The sequence below is a fragment of the Mustela erminea genome, chromosome 5, assembly GCF_009829155.1.
Source record: "Mustela erminea isolate mMusErm1 chromosome 5, mMusErm1.Pri, whole genome shotgun sequence".
Classification (NCBI taxonomy): Eukaryota; Metazoa; Chordata; class Mammalia; order Carnivora; family Mustelidae; genus Mustela; species Mustela erminea.
In genome coordinates, this window is record NC_045618.1 from 71,015,030 (window position 1) to 71,027,864 (window position 12,835).

Sequence of the window (12,835 nt, forward strand, 5' to 3'; positions counted from 1 at the left end):
GCTTCAGCTTCTGTGGGTTTGCACACAAGAGGGCTGGCCAAGACTTGTGGGTGGACTCTAAACCAGCACTCCTTAATTATTTGTTGGGCATGTTGTTAGAGTCTGGGCAGTGGCTAAGACAGGGTGAGAAGAAGGGTGGCAGGAAGCTGTACAGTCTCCAGCAATTCAGTTCAGCTCTGCAGACCCTACTCTGCAAAAGAAATGTCTCAGGGAGAAGACATCCAACCCCTGCTTGGAGGGCAGACTAGCCTCCACCCTCATCCTAATCGATTTAGTAAAGCAAAAGTAGCTGGTAAATAGCATGTTCACCCCATGGCACTGGATTTTCACTGATGTTTCAGACTCCCTTACATGTCAGCACCCCAGTCTCTGCCTAGCTGTTCCAGGCCCTAATCAACTGGATGCAGAGCTCATGCAGTTGCCTCTACTCAAGAGAGCATGAAAGGTTTAGGTTATTTCCCTACATGCCAGGGGAATAGCAATTGTTTCTGGTTTTACAATGATGTTATTGAGGGCAGGAAGCAAGCTGTCTTGCTTTCTCAGGGTTCCTGAGACACCCTACTAGGATAATCCTGGCAGCTCCAAGCTCCTGTTTTCTAGGCTTTAGTGGCATGTCTGCCAAAATAAAGTTATCTTAAACAAGCAGGCATGAAGATGCTAGATGTTCACTTCTCATAAACAATGTTAGTGCTGGTCAGAAAGAAATAATATCATTGTTTGAGGAGTACATTCTCCTTCCAGTTGAGTGAGTAACCAATTATGAAGGACTTATTGAGCATCTACTTTGTGTCCAATGCCATTCCAATGCTGGGAATGAGGACTAATGCGTCAGTAGGGCATACAGAAGAAGGATTGGACAGTCCCTACCAATGAGCCCATTTTGTTGAGAAGCCAGAGCAACACATGGGAAGTGTGCCAACACCATCCATATCGTGATGCTGCTGGGCTCAAGAGGGGCACAGCTGGTGGGAACAAAGGTCTTTGGGGAAGTCTGGGCAGGGTTTAGTTGGCCTCTCAGGATTCCGGTCTGGAGAAACTGACAGGAGAACTCAGGCCCAAGGCCATTGGAGTGGGATGGCCAGGGCTTGCTTATTTGAGCTGACAGATGTCTAGACCTTTGGCTGATCTTCCTGTGGGCCTGCAGGAATAAGTTCATACCCAAGAATTTCAGCCCCATACAAGGCAAACTCCACCTTCCCCTTGGGCCACCATGTCTTGGCCCCAGTGTGAATTCCTGTCTTTCACGGGGGTGAGTCCACGGTGGCTGACCTCAGCTTCAGGCCCCACGAAGGATTTCACCAACACCTGTGGTCCAACCCTCCAGCAGCTGGGCCCCCACACTCAGAACCCCATCTCCACAGTCAATGGAAGCCTGATTATCAGCTCCCGCGAGCTGTTTCTAAAGGATCATTTGTATGTGCATAATAACAGCAATTTGCATAATTATAGGGAGTCATAAAGAGTATTCAGTTGTCCAAGGAAAATGGAATTTAAGTTATGGCATAGGTCAGATCTGAAAGGTAACTTGGAATCTGAACAGTGTTCTGGCTAGCAAACCAGAGACTGTAATTGGGGAACAAAGAAGCAGCCACTGCAGCATACTTTGTTTGAGCAGGGCTCAAACCAGAGCAAGCTGGGGTGGATGGGCAGATTTGCTGTCTTACTTTTTCATGAACCATTTCTGAGAGTAAAAGGTGAAGGAAGGTAGTTCAAGAGGGGAGCCAGCCAACCACCCTCAGTTTTGTGTTCAGATGAACAGTGTTAACTCACTGCAGTTAGCAATGCTCCTTCTGATGAGAAACACTTTTCACTAAACCTTTTGCTTTTGCACAGAAAAGATTTCTTAAGATTGATGCATTTTAAAATAGTAAAAAATATAATATCCTATTCATATTCAAACTAAAGCAAAAATTTGGGGGGGAAAAGCCTTTTGCAAAGGCTCAGCAGTATGAAAAGGTACCAGTGGAAGAAAATAGTATTCAGCTCTGGAAGCTACCTGAGTGAACCTGGACCAACTACTCCACTTACTCTCTCTGGTCCTCAGCTTTCTCTTCCATCCTCCCATGACTCTAGGTCTCTGTGTGTCTCTCCCCACCTCCTCTCTCCCCCATCTTCCGGTTGGAGCAGAATTTGAAGTCATGTCTAGTCCAAAGCTCTCATTTCATAGATAAATAAGGCCAACCTCACCCCAGTTCACCCAGAGTAGCTCAATTTTTGTTTTGTTTTCTATTTTGGGTTTTGGCAATTTATATGGGAAAAAGAAAAATCCTATGACTAATGAACACTTTGAAAATCACTGGGCTAGACAACTGTTCTTACCCACTCTATGTTCATTTGCCTAGAAGCAACAGAGGTCTGAGTTATTCCAAGTGTTGGGAATAATTGTGAATGTTGTACCCAAGTTTTCGCGTCCGAGAGACCACTAAGGAGCCAACACCGATGCAATCACACTAGGGTTTATTAGACAAGCTTAAGCCTGGGCCCAAGTATACCCGACACAGCGGAGTAGGGACTTGGACCCCGAGCTTAGTTAATGCAGGGGTATTTATGCGTTCCTGTTACTAAAGCAGGGTGGGGCTTCCTGTTACTAAAGCAGGGTGGGGGGTCTCTGGAACCAAAGCAGGGTGGAGGTTCTTGTTACTAAAGCAGGGTGGGGGTCCTTAGAACTAAAGTAAAGTAGGGGAAAGTTCAGCCCTTGGGCACAGGGGTCTGAGTTGGCTGCCGGAGCTGAGATGGCTGTACTTATGCTAAGGCTAAACCTGAGGTGGGATGGCCTTAATTTTTCTTGGCCTCCACAGTGAAGGTATGGTGTTTGGGTTCCCAGGGAAACCTGGGCCATTAGACCCATCTTTTGAGTTCACATAATGTTTGCATGCTCTCTCTCTCCCACTAAATTACTAAAAACCTAACAAAGTAAAAATCAGTCATTATCTTTTAAAACTGTGTTCACGAAGAAATTAAAATTTCCTTTTCATTCCCCTGGACTCAGCCGCCAGAGGAAAAAAAGAATCTCAATTAATAATTGGTTCATGATGCTCCCAGCTTTTCTTTGTGCTTATCTACACATTTCTAGATATCCTTTTTTTTTTTAAGATTTTATTTATTTATTTGACAGGCAGACATCACAAGTAGGCAGGGGGAGAGAGAGAGAGAGAGAGGTGGAAGCAGGCTCCTCGCTGAGCAGAGAGCCTGATGTGGGGCTCAATCCCAGGACCCTGAGACCATGACCCGAGCTGAAGGCAGAAGCTTAACCCACTGAGCCACCCAGGCACCCCTAGATATCCTTTTTTAACCAGAAAAGTTGTATTGTGTGTTGTGGCTCTGACTGTACCTTGTTAAAGACTATGCTAAGGCTGTCTTTCCAGCTGAGGACATATCATTTTATCTCATTCTTTTTCATCTGTTTATCAGCTGCCTTATTGACGAACATTTAGGTTGTTTGGGTGCTTTTGCCATCACAATGTTGCCATGACCATTCTTGTCCAGGATATCCTTATGCTGAAAGGAAAACTGCACACCCAAATGGCATTGCTTAGATCAAGTCACCAAACCAAGAACTTAGAACCTAAACTAACAGCAGTTTCAACAATCACCCCCACTCCCGACCCCCAACCTCCAAGGAATGTAACCTTTAGCTAGTCAACATGGAATTTCCTGGTCAATACTAGGAAATTTACTGACAGACCCCTGCTGCTCCTCTTAAGAGGGCAACCTTGCCTAAACAATGCATTCCTTGCTAAAAAATTCCTGTCTTCTTTTTTTAATGCTCTTTCTCTGCCTTTAAAACCCTTTCTTCTATTTAGCTCAGCAGAGTTCCCTTCTACTTGCTAGATGGGGTGCTTCCAATTCATGAATCATTTTAATAAAGCCAATTAAATCTTCATTCTACCAGAGCCTACAGAGGAACCCTGACAGAAGCCACTGAGAGGTTAAAATTCTTACCAGAATCACTTCTTCTGAATCTGTCTGTAGTACCCCATCAGAAGAGGAAAATAAAAATACCATGTTGGGCCTTTCCTTCCAAATCCCATACCATTGTTTGTTGATCCTTTTTTGCCCAAGGATGCTCATTGTCTTCTAGCTTGTCTTGTTTTGCCTAAACCGGTTTGGCTTTTTGCCTGACTGGGACAAGCAGATTGTTCGTTCTTTCTTTGGGCTGTTTGGGAGTGGCTCTGGATTTTGGGAAAGTAATGCCCTTTGCACCCTCTTTGAGGACCTGTCTTACACCCAGGGGATTATGCAATACTGCCAGAAGAATTTAAAAATTAGAAGTATGTGGGACGCCTGGGGGGCTCAGTTGGTTAAGCGCCTGCCTTTGATCCCAGGGTCCTGGGATTGAGCCCCACATCTCATTGGGCTCCTTGCTGGGCGGGGAACCTGCTTCTCCCTGTCCCACTCCCCCTGCTGGTGTTCCCTCCCTCACTCTCTATCAAAAAATAACTAAAATTTAAAAAAAAAAATTAAAAGTATGTATCCAAAAGGAAAGAAACAAATTGAGAATAATGTAGTTGCACAGGTGGACCAATCTATGATGTCATTTCAGTTGTAAGCCAATTCTTGGAGGAATTGAGAGCAATGATCCTAATGTTACAGATTTTTCACAAAACCTAAATTAGCTCTAGAGGCAAGTCAAGATTCATCTATTCCTTTACCAATCCCCAAACTTTCCTTATTTATCGCAAAAGACTTGTAAATTGTTGACCTTAGGAAACCCAAGTCCTTTTTAGAAGAACTTGTATTCTTTCTCTTGTTGGGTCCCCCAAAAATTGGGTACCCCAATAATGGGTCCATGATAAAAGGAGCCAGACTGATACAAAGTGAAGGTCAAGCAAAGCTTTATTTCGCGCCAAGCATCAGGAATCAGACCCACCATCAAACAGACCAGTCACGGCTGCCCCTGCAGAGAGCATGACACACACACACACACACACACACACACACACACCCCCGCTTTCCAGACTAACTTTTATGGAGCAAAGGCTATGTGGTTGGGCCTGGCCACACACAGGTGGCCAATGAGATTGTAACACACACAGGAAACTCCACAGTGATGCTAGGCAACCAATTGAATTACAGCTTACCCTAGTAGAAATTTGATTTAGCCTATCACACCTTGGTTAGGATTGGCGCCAAAAGGTTCCCAAAGGACAGGGGCCCATACTCCTTGGTAGCTAGGAGACAATATGCGCCCCCACTGATTGAATACCTCCTCCTGGCCTGACCCACCCTTGTACTTGGACTTTGTTACCTGGGACTGGTTTCCCAGACTTGCTTTTTTTTTTTTTTTTTAAAGATTTTATTTATTTATTTGACAGAGAGAAATCACAAGTAGATGGAGAGGCAGGCAGAGAGAGAGAGGAGGAAGCAGGCTCTCCGCTGAGCAGAGAGCCCGATGCGGGACTCGATCCCAGGACTCTGAGATCATGACCCGAGCCGAAGGCAGCGGCTTAACCCACTGAGCCACCCAGGCGCCCTCCCAGACTTGCTTTTAAAGTAAGTTCTGGGGGTGGGGGGGATGCCAATTTAAGTTTTACAACAAAATGGCAGTTCAACCCAGGTGGGGCCGCTCTGGCTGAATAGGCCCTTACATTCCCCCCTTTTCTTTGGAGATTAGTCAAATCTTTGACTTTTCAGCCAGTGCTATGTCCCTTTTTTTTAACAGCTGCCAGACTGTTTTAATGATTCCAGAATGATTTACCCAGGAAAAGCATTTCTCTCCTAGGGCTATGCAGAGCCCCCCCTTTTTAGAAATAGTATGTCAAACCTTAATTGTCTATATTTCCTACCTATATTTCAACAATAGGAGCAACAATGAACTCATTGTTTCCGAGTCTTAGCTTTGGTCCACGATCCGCAGGGTCCATCGGCAACGGCATCCACCACTGGGGGGCATCCTCATCCTTGGCTCGTTTGACGTGACTCACGTGAATCCAGGCCCTGACACCGTCTACTTTCACCGCCATGGGGGTGGTCGGGATGACAGCAAACGGTCCCTTCCAGCGAGGCTCCAAGCCTCCCACTTGGCAGCAGCACATCCAAACCAAATCCCTGGCTTGGCGAGGATGTGGCTCCTTCCAAGACAGACTGCGATGCCTGCAGTGACTGGAGTAGAGACTGATCAGTCATTTCTGCTAGGCCAACCTCTTGTGGCTGAGGGCAGAGCAGGGGGTGTCTCCCGAACACTATTTCAAATGGGGTCACCTTGTTTAAGCAGGGTGTACATTGCGCCCTGAGGAGAGTGAAAGGAAGGAGATCCACCCATGCACCGCCAGCCTCCAGAATTAGCTCTGCCAAGGTCTCTTCGAGAGTCCAGTTCATTCTCTCTCCTTGCCCAGAACTCTGCGGCCGGCACGCACAGTGTAGTTTTCAATTAGTGCCCACGGCCTTGGCCAATGCCTGTGAGACTGAACTCACAAAGGCAGGGCTGTTGTCTGACCCAATCGCGAGAGGTAGCTTTTTGGCTACCACTCCTGCCATCTCATGTTTAGCAGAATAAAAGCCTCTACCCAGCTTGCCGTCCATATAGATGTTGGCGGTCTTACCCTTGGCCATCTGTAGCGCCTTGGTGAATGCAATCAGCTCCCCTTTTCCGCCGAGGTTCTGTGTGGCAGGGCTGTCGTCCAGAGTCCCTGCTCAGGAGAAACCACCGCAGCCCACGCATACCTCTTTCCATTGACCATGTAGCTACTCCCGTCTGTGAACAGAGTCATCTCCACATCCGGGAGGGCACTGTATCTGAGATCCGGCCTTATTCCTGCGACCTGGGTTTGGACCTCCCCACAGTCGTGTGGGTGATCAGTCAGCTCATCTGGCAGCAACGTGGCTGGACTTAGCACCGCCTGAGGCTGGAAGGTCACTTTTGGTTCGCTGAGGAGGAGGGCCTGATACCCCGACACTCGGGCGTTTGTCATCCACCGATCTGGTGGAGTCTGGAGAAGGCCTTCCACAGTGTGGGTGGTGGTCAAAGATGAGATTTTGACCCAAAGTCAATTTGCTTGCATCCTTGACCAGGAGGGCCATGGCAGCAATTATTATGCGGAGGCAAGAGGGGAACCCCAGCCACTACTGGATCTAGTTTTTTTTGTTTTTTTTGTTTGTTTGTTTGTTTTTTGTTTTGCTAAGATAGGATACTGGCCTTTGACAAGGCCCCAGAGTCTGAGTCAAACCTCCCTTAGTCAGTTCGTAGAGAGGTCGCGCCATCTCCGCGAACCGCGGTATCCACAGCCTGCAGTAGCCCACTGTCCCAAGAAACTCCCTCGTGGAGCTCAAAGCCTCAATAAGTGGCGTGGCTCTGACAAAGCTGTGCTTTCATTGCTGACACCTGATACCCTTTTCCTGCAGAGTCTGTAAGAGAACTCTTGTCCCCTCAAGCATGACCCATAGTCCTCAGTGGCTATTTCCACTGTTCCCACTAACTAAGTCAGATTATTCCTTTCAAATCCTTCAATTTTCTGAAGTTTCCTCCTTATCTCTGGGGCTGACTGACTGTCAAAAGCAAGGTCATCTACACGAGTTATCCTATAACTTCTCCGAAGTTTACCTGAAGTTATCTAGCTTAGGTAAACAAACATTTAAAAACAACCAAATCTAGAATTTAACACCCATAAAGGTGTGTTATTAAAACTACTTTTTCTCTCTAAGATAACCCTCATTTCCAGAGATAGCCAAATCAGGACTAACTCACTTGAAAAACAAGTCCAGTTTTAACAACCTTGGCCTAATTATTTACATAAGCTCAGCAAGAACAGTGAGTGTGATCATATAGAGCTTTTGGAATCTGCTTTGCTGGAACTTCTTATAAGGAATCTCTAGGTTGAACTTTTAGTAGCCTCTCCGGGCCAGAAGCCAAACCACGTAGTTGCCATCAGACATGCCTGCAATACCTGTCGATTTGGGCGAATTACTCTTCCTAAGGTCCAGCCCCTGCCAGGGAGTGACATTCTTTACTTGCCTGGTAAGGCTGCTGGGAACTCTGTAAGCAAGGTATCAGGCCAACAGTTCCAAAGGGCTTTACGGCTCCAGGTTTCATAAAGTCAACTGTAGTTCCTTTAAACTGTCTGGTCATATCTGAGTCTTTTCAAATATGACATCCCAGTCAAAGCCTTGGTAAAATAACCAGTGTTTCCAATGCTGTTCTGTTACAAGGAGAACAGATTCTTATTGAACTTATGCAAATGACTGATTGCCATGGAAGAAAGAATACTTACTAAGACCTTTTGGTTTCAGAGGGTTCAGATGGAGAGAAAAGTTGGAATGCCTTGATTCGTTTACAAATGAGGACTGTTACATCTCTATAAATTACAGATAACTTAAGAAAAAGTTTCCCTTGTCTGGAACCAGTCATGTTTAAAATAAAACAACACATTAAGAGACACATTACAACTTCCTTCGATTCATCTAGTCCCATGTTACTAATTCTGGTTTAGTCCGAATGCAGCTTTTACTTCTGGAAATGCTCACCCATTTCAGTTCCCAGGATTTAACATATCAAAGACCTGTATTTGTCCTGAATGTCTCCCATATGAATTTCCTTTAGAGGGGTTACCCAAGAGTAAGGCAAGGTTTATCATTGGTTTAGCAGTACTCCCTGAGTAACTTAGCATATCAAGGAAAAGCCTTATGAGTCAAAGAGACCTCATTTACAACTCTGGGCAGGCAAAGAGGAAACCATTTACAGATCAACTAACCTAAGAAAACTTTGCCCTTTTAGGGCGCCTGGGTGGCTCAGTGGGTTCAGCCGCTGCCTTCGGCTCGGGTCTCTCTCTGCCTACTTGTGATCTCTCTCTGTCAGGTAAATAAATAAAATAAATAAAATCTTTAAAAAAAAAAAAAAGAAAAGAAAACTTTGCCCTTTTAAACAGAGAGAAAACCAGCTTTTATTTTCTTTTTTTTAAAGATTTTATTTATTTATGGGGGGGGGGGCACAGGCAGACAGAATGGCAGGCAGAGGGAGAAGCAGGCTCCCTGCCGAGCAAGGAGCCCGACGTGGGACTCGATCCCAGGACGCTGGGATCATGACCTGAGCCGAAGGCAGCTGCTTAACCAACTGAGCCACCCAGGCGTCCCGAAAACCAGCTTTTCTATACCACTGTCTTTCCTCTTTTTTCCCCTAAGATAGTGAGTTTTCTATGTTTCGCTCCCATCGGAAATGATGTCGCAGACAAAGGGAGGGGGATCTTTCAGATTCTGTCCTGCTCACGTCCCTCGTAGGAACTTAGGAGTGTCTTACCTAAGGTCTGTCCATATAAACCCCCGACCAGGCTACTCCGCGGAGTAGATGACCGTCATGCCATATGACGCCCCGCGAGACTCCGGGTGCAGCCCACTCAGACTCTGTAGCGGAAGCGGTGGAGCCACACAGACACATTCACATAGTCAGGCACTCTTCAGATTCAAACAGGTTGGACACCCTCCCCTTTGGGTATCCCTGCCTAATGGGAGGCGATCAGTCTCCCCTTCCATTCTTTATGAACGGATCTAGCTCAGACAGTGGCCCCAGGACTGTTACAACAGAATTCAGTTAAGCACAAAAGATGTTTACCAACAGATTTCAAAAGCACAAACCTAGTTCCTACAACCAGCGCTCTAGCATTTTATCCCATTTGGTTTAAAGTTTCAGGTTAGGAAAGACTTTGAAAGCTATTTTAACAATTAGCCATTAAAATTTTGAGACAGACAATTAACCATCAGTTTAGTCATCTCTTTGCTAACAGATTTCAACAGATTTTAACAAATAACATGAGCTTATTTGACTTTAAGTAAAAACTCTTAAGTTTCACATTTACTACTGTGACCTCAAAAGACATGTTTATCCTAATTAACTTAACAAACTTAACTTAGTTCAAATACTGATTTACGTTCCACCTGGGCCCACTCCGTTTTGAATGTTTACCTGAGACCCGGGTAGGAAGATCCAGAGTGGAGGGTGTTAGGTCCAGGGGGAGCTCTTCTTTTTTCCCCGACAGTGAAAAACAGAACAAAGTGCCACCAGAAGGCAGAAAAAGGGTTCCCTGTTCTAGGGCTTATCAGCTCCTAGAGAGGAGCAGATGCCATGCTTTCCCGCCAGCAAGGAGGAGGGGCTAGGCAGTCCACGTTGGGCCAGAGAGGGCAAGGAATGTCCCCAAAACAAAGGTAGTTTCAGCAGCTGCTTGGGAATATTCCTTAAAGTCTCTGTCTTGAGTTAGACTATCCCCGATTGGCTCCAGTTATAGCCCTAAACACACAAAATGAGTGAGGTTCGAGAAGCCCCACATCCATTAGTAGGAACAGAGAGATGAAAGTCAGGGTCCCCTTACTCTCTGCTTGCCCCATTCCTTCAAACACAACAAACACCACAACAGACTACAAAGAGACAAGACAAAGACAACTGCAAACCCAGCGGCCCTTACCCAGAGCCGGGAATGGGTGGGGTTTTTTTTCCGGCCCCCTACAGGTGCTTGCCAGTGGGGATTTCTCTGTTCCCTAGAGACACTCGCCGAGACAAGCCACAGAACAGAACCAGACCCAGCGGCCCTCACCCACTGGTGGGGGTTACCTGGCCCCCTACAGACCCAGATGACCGCCTAGGGGGGACTTGGACCCCTAGACGATCTACCAGAGGGTGATGGGGCGTACCTGCATCCACTCCAGCCCTGGGGAGCATGGCTGCATCCAGCTTCTTTCTGGTGGACCCTACCTGGAGCTCCGCAACCAGACAGACAGATTCAGACCCAGAAATTCTGATGCTGGCTCAGTTCTCGTTATTTAATCCCGGACGAGCCCCCATATGTTCGGCCCCCCCAAAATTGGGTTCCCCAATAATGGGTCTGTGATTAAAGGAGCAAAACTGATACAAAGTGAAGGTTAAGCAAAGTTTTATTTCATGCCAAGCATCAGGAATCAGACCAACCATCACCAGACCGGTGGAGGCTGCCCCTACAGAGAGAATGACCCCTCCCTGCTTTCCAGACTAACTTTTATAGAGCAAAGGCCAAGTGGATGGGCCTGGCCACACACAGGTGGCCAATGAAATTGTAACACACACAGGAAACCCCACAGTGATGCTAGGCGACCAATTGAATTACAATTTACCCTAGTAGACATTTGATTTAGCCTATCACACCTTGGTTAGCATTGGCGCCAAAAGGCTCCCAAAGGGTAGGGGCCCATACTCCTTGGTAGCTAGGAGACTGTATGCACCCCCACTGATTGAATACCGCCTCCAGGCCTGACCCACCCTTGTACTTGGACTTTGTTACGTGGGACTGGTTTGTTAAAAAAAAAAAAAAGTAACTCCCATTGTTATTGCTCCAATGTCCACCTACATAGTAAATGGTAGTGTAAATGTCTGAATGGCCCTCTAGATTCTGAGCTCTAAATGTACAGAAGTGTGCTCAATTTTCTCACCTATAAATTGGGACAATATTTTTCTTTCACTATAAATTAAGTGTAACTACATGTGAAGCCCCTAAAATCAACTTTAGCAATGTCCGTTTTTATATCTTCCCATCAGAACAAGATACAAGAGAAAACTGTGTTAGTCATAATTCTGCAGAATACAGGAAAATATTTAAACCTGAGAATTTCACATGCATAATAATGTTGGAAATATTAACCTAAGATTATCCCCCAACGTATTTCCTTATTGATCCCAGGATATTGAGTTGTTCCAGGAAAGGGAGGACACAAAAGTATCTTCTAAACAGATAATTTGTTATTGTGGCTATGATGAAGTTCTAGATGAAGTTCTATGATGAAGTTCTAGAACGGTGGGGTGAGGTCCAGAACCAATGACCAAGAAAGAATTCTTGAAACATTTTTGGTGCAAAATGGTGGTTTATTAAAGCGTGGGGACAGGACCTGTGGGCAGGAAGAACTGCTTCCCTGTCTTGTGAGGGATGGCATGTTCTGTACCATTGGGTTGGGGGAAGGTAAGGGAAAAGGAGGTTTCAATAGAACTTTCATATGCTAAAGAGGACCTAAGATACCTGAGGTCTTGCTGGTGTCGAGTTGTTTTTCCCTTTTAGCAAGCCATTGACATTAAGATAGTTGGGGCATTCTTAAAGAATGTCACATTTGTCCCACCCAGGAGTGGGGTGAGGGGGAGATTGCAAGGTTTCAGCCTTTTGCTTTGTCCTCAGCTAGCCTTCTGCTCCCTCATCAATTAGACCCATGTAACATAAAATTCACCCTTTTAACCCTTTTAAAAGTGTACAGTTTGGGGACACCTGGGTGGCTCAGTGGGTTAAAGCCTCTGCCTTTGGCTCAGGTCATGGTCTCGGGGTCCTGGGATGGAGCCCTGCATTGGGCTCTCTGCTCAGCGGGGAGCCTGCTTCCTCCCCTCTCTCTCTCTGCCTGTCTCTCTGACTACTTGTGATCTGTCAAATAAATAAATTTTTAAAAATCTTTTAAAAAAATGTACAGTTTTGTGGTACTATTTACATTTGCAGTGCCGTACAACTATCAACACTCTCTAGTTCCAGAAATTCTGCATCGCCCCATAAAAGAAACCCTGTCCCCCTTGAGCAGGCACTGCCCCTTCTTTGCCCACCCCACCCCCCGCCCCAGGCCTTGGCAGTCTATTAATCTTCTCTTTCTATCGGTTACACATACTTAATCTCATCCCAGAAAATTGATTTAAAATCCAGTGCTCTTTGAAATTTTCAAGACACAAGCTTTTAAGAGAGAAAAGTTTTTAGGAGGTCTTCAACTTAGCTTCCAAAGATAGGAGCCACTTTGATATTCTGCTGATACATTTTTTCCTTTCTTTCTTTTCTTTTTTTTTTTTCAAGAAAGAGAGAGGTAGGGAGGGGCAGACAGGGAGAGAGACTCTTAAGAGGCTCCATGCCCAGCACAG

At 45.8% G+C, this 12,835-nt stretch overlaps 1 protein-coding gene across 1 annotated transcript in view; it reads left to right on the forward strand.

Annotated features, from left to right (window-relative positions):
• Positions 1-12,835, forward strand: part of GLDN (gliomedin) — a 65,128-nt gene that overhangs the window by 16,975 nt on the left and 35,318 nt on the right. The gene's annotated exons all lie outside the window — the stretch shown is intronic.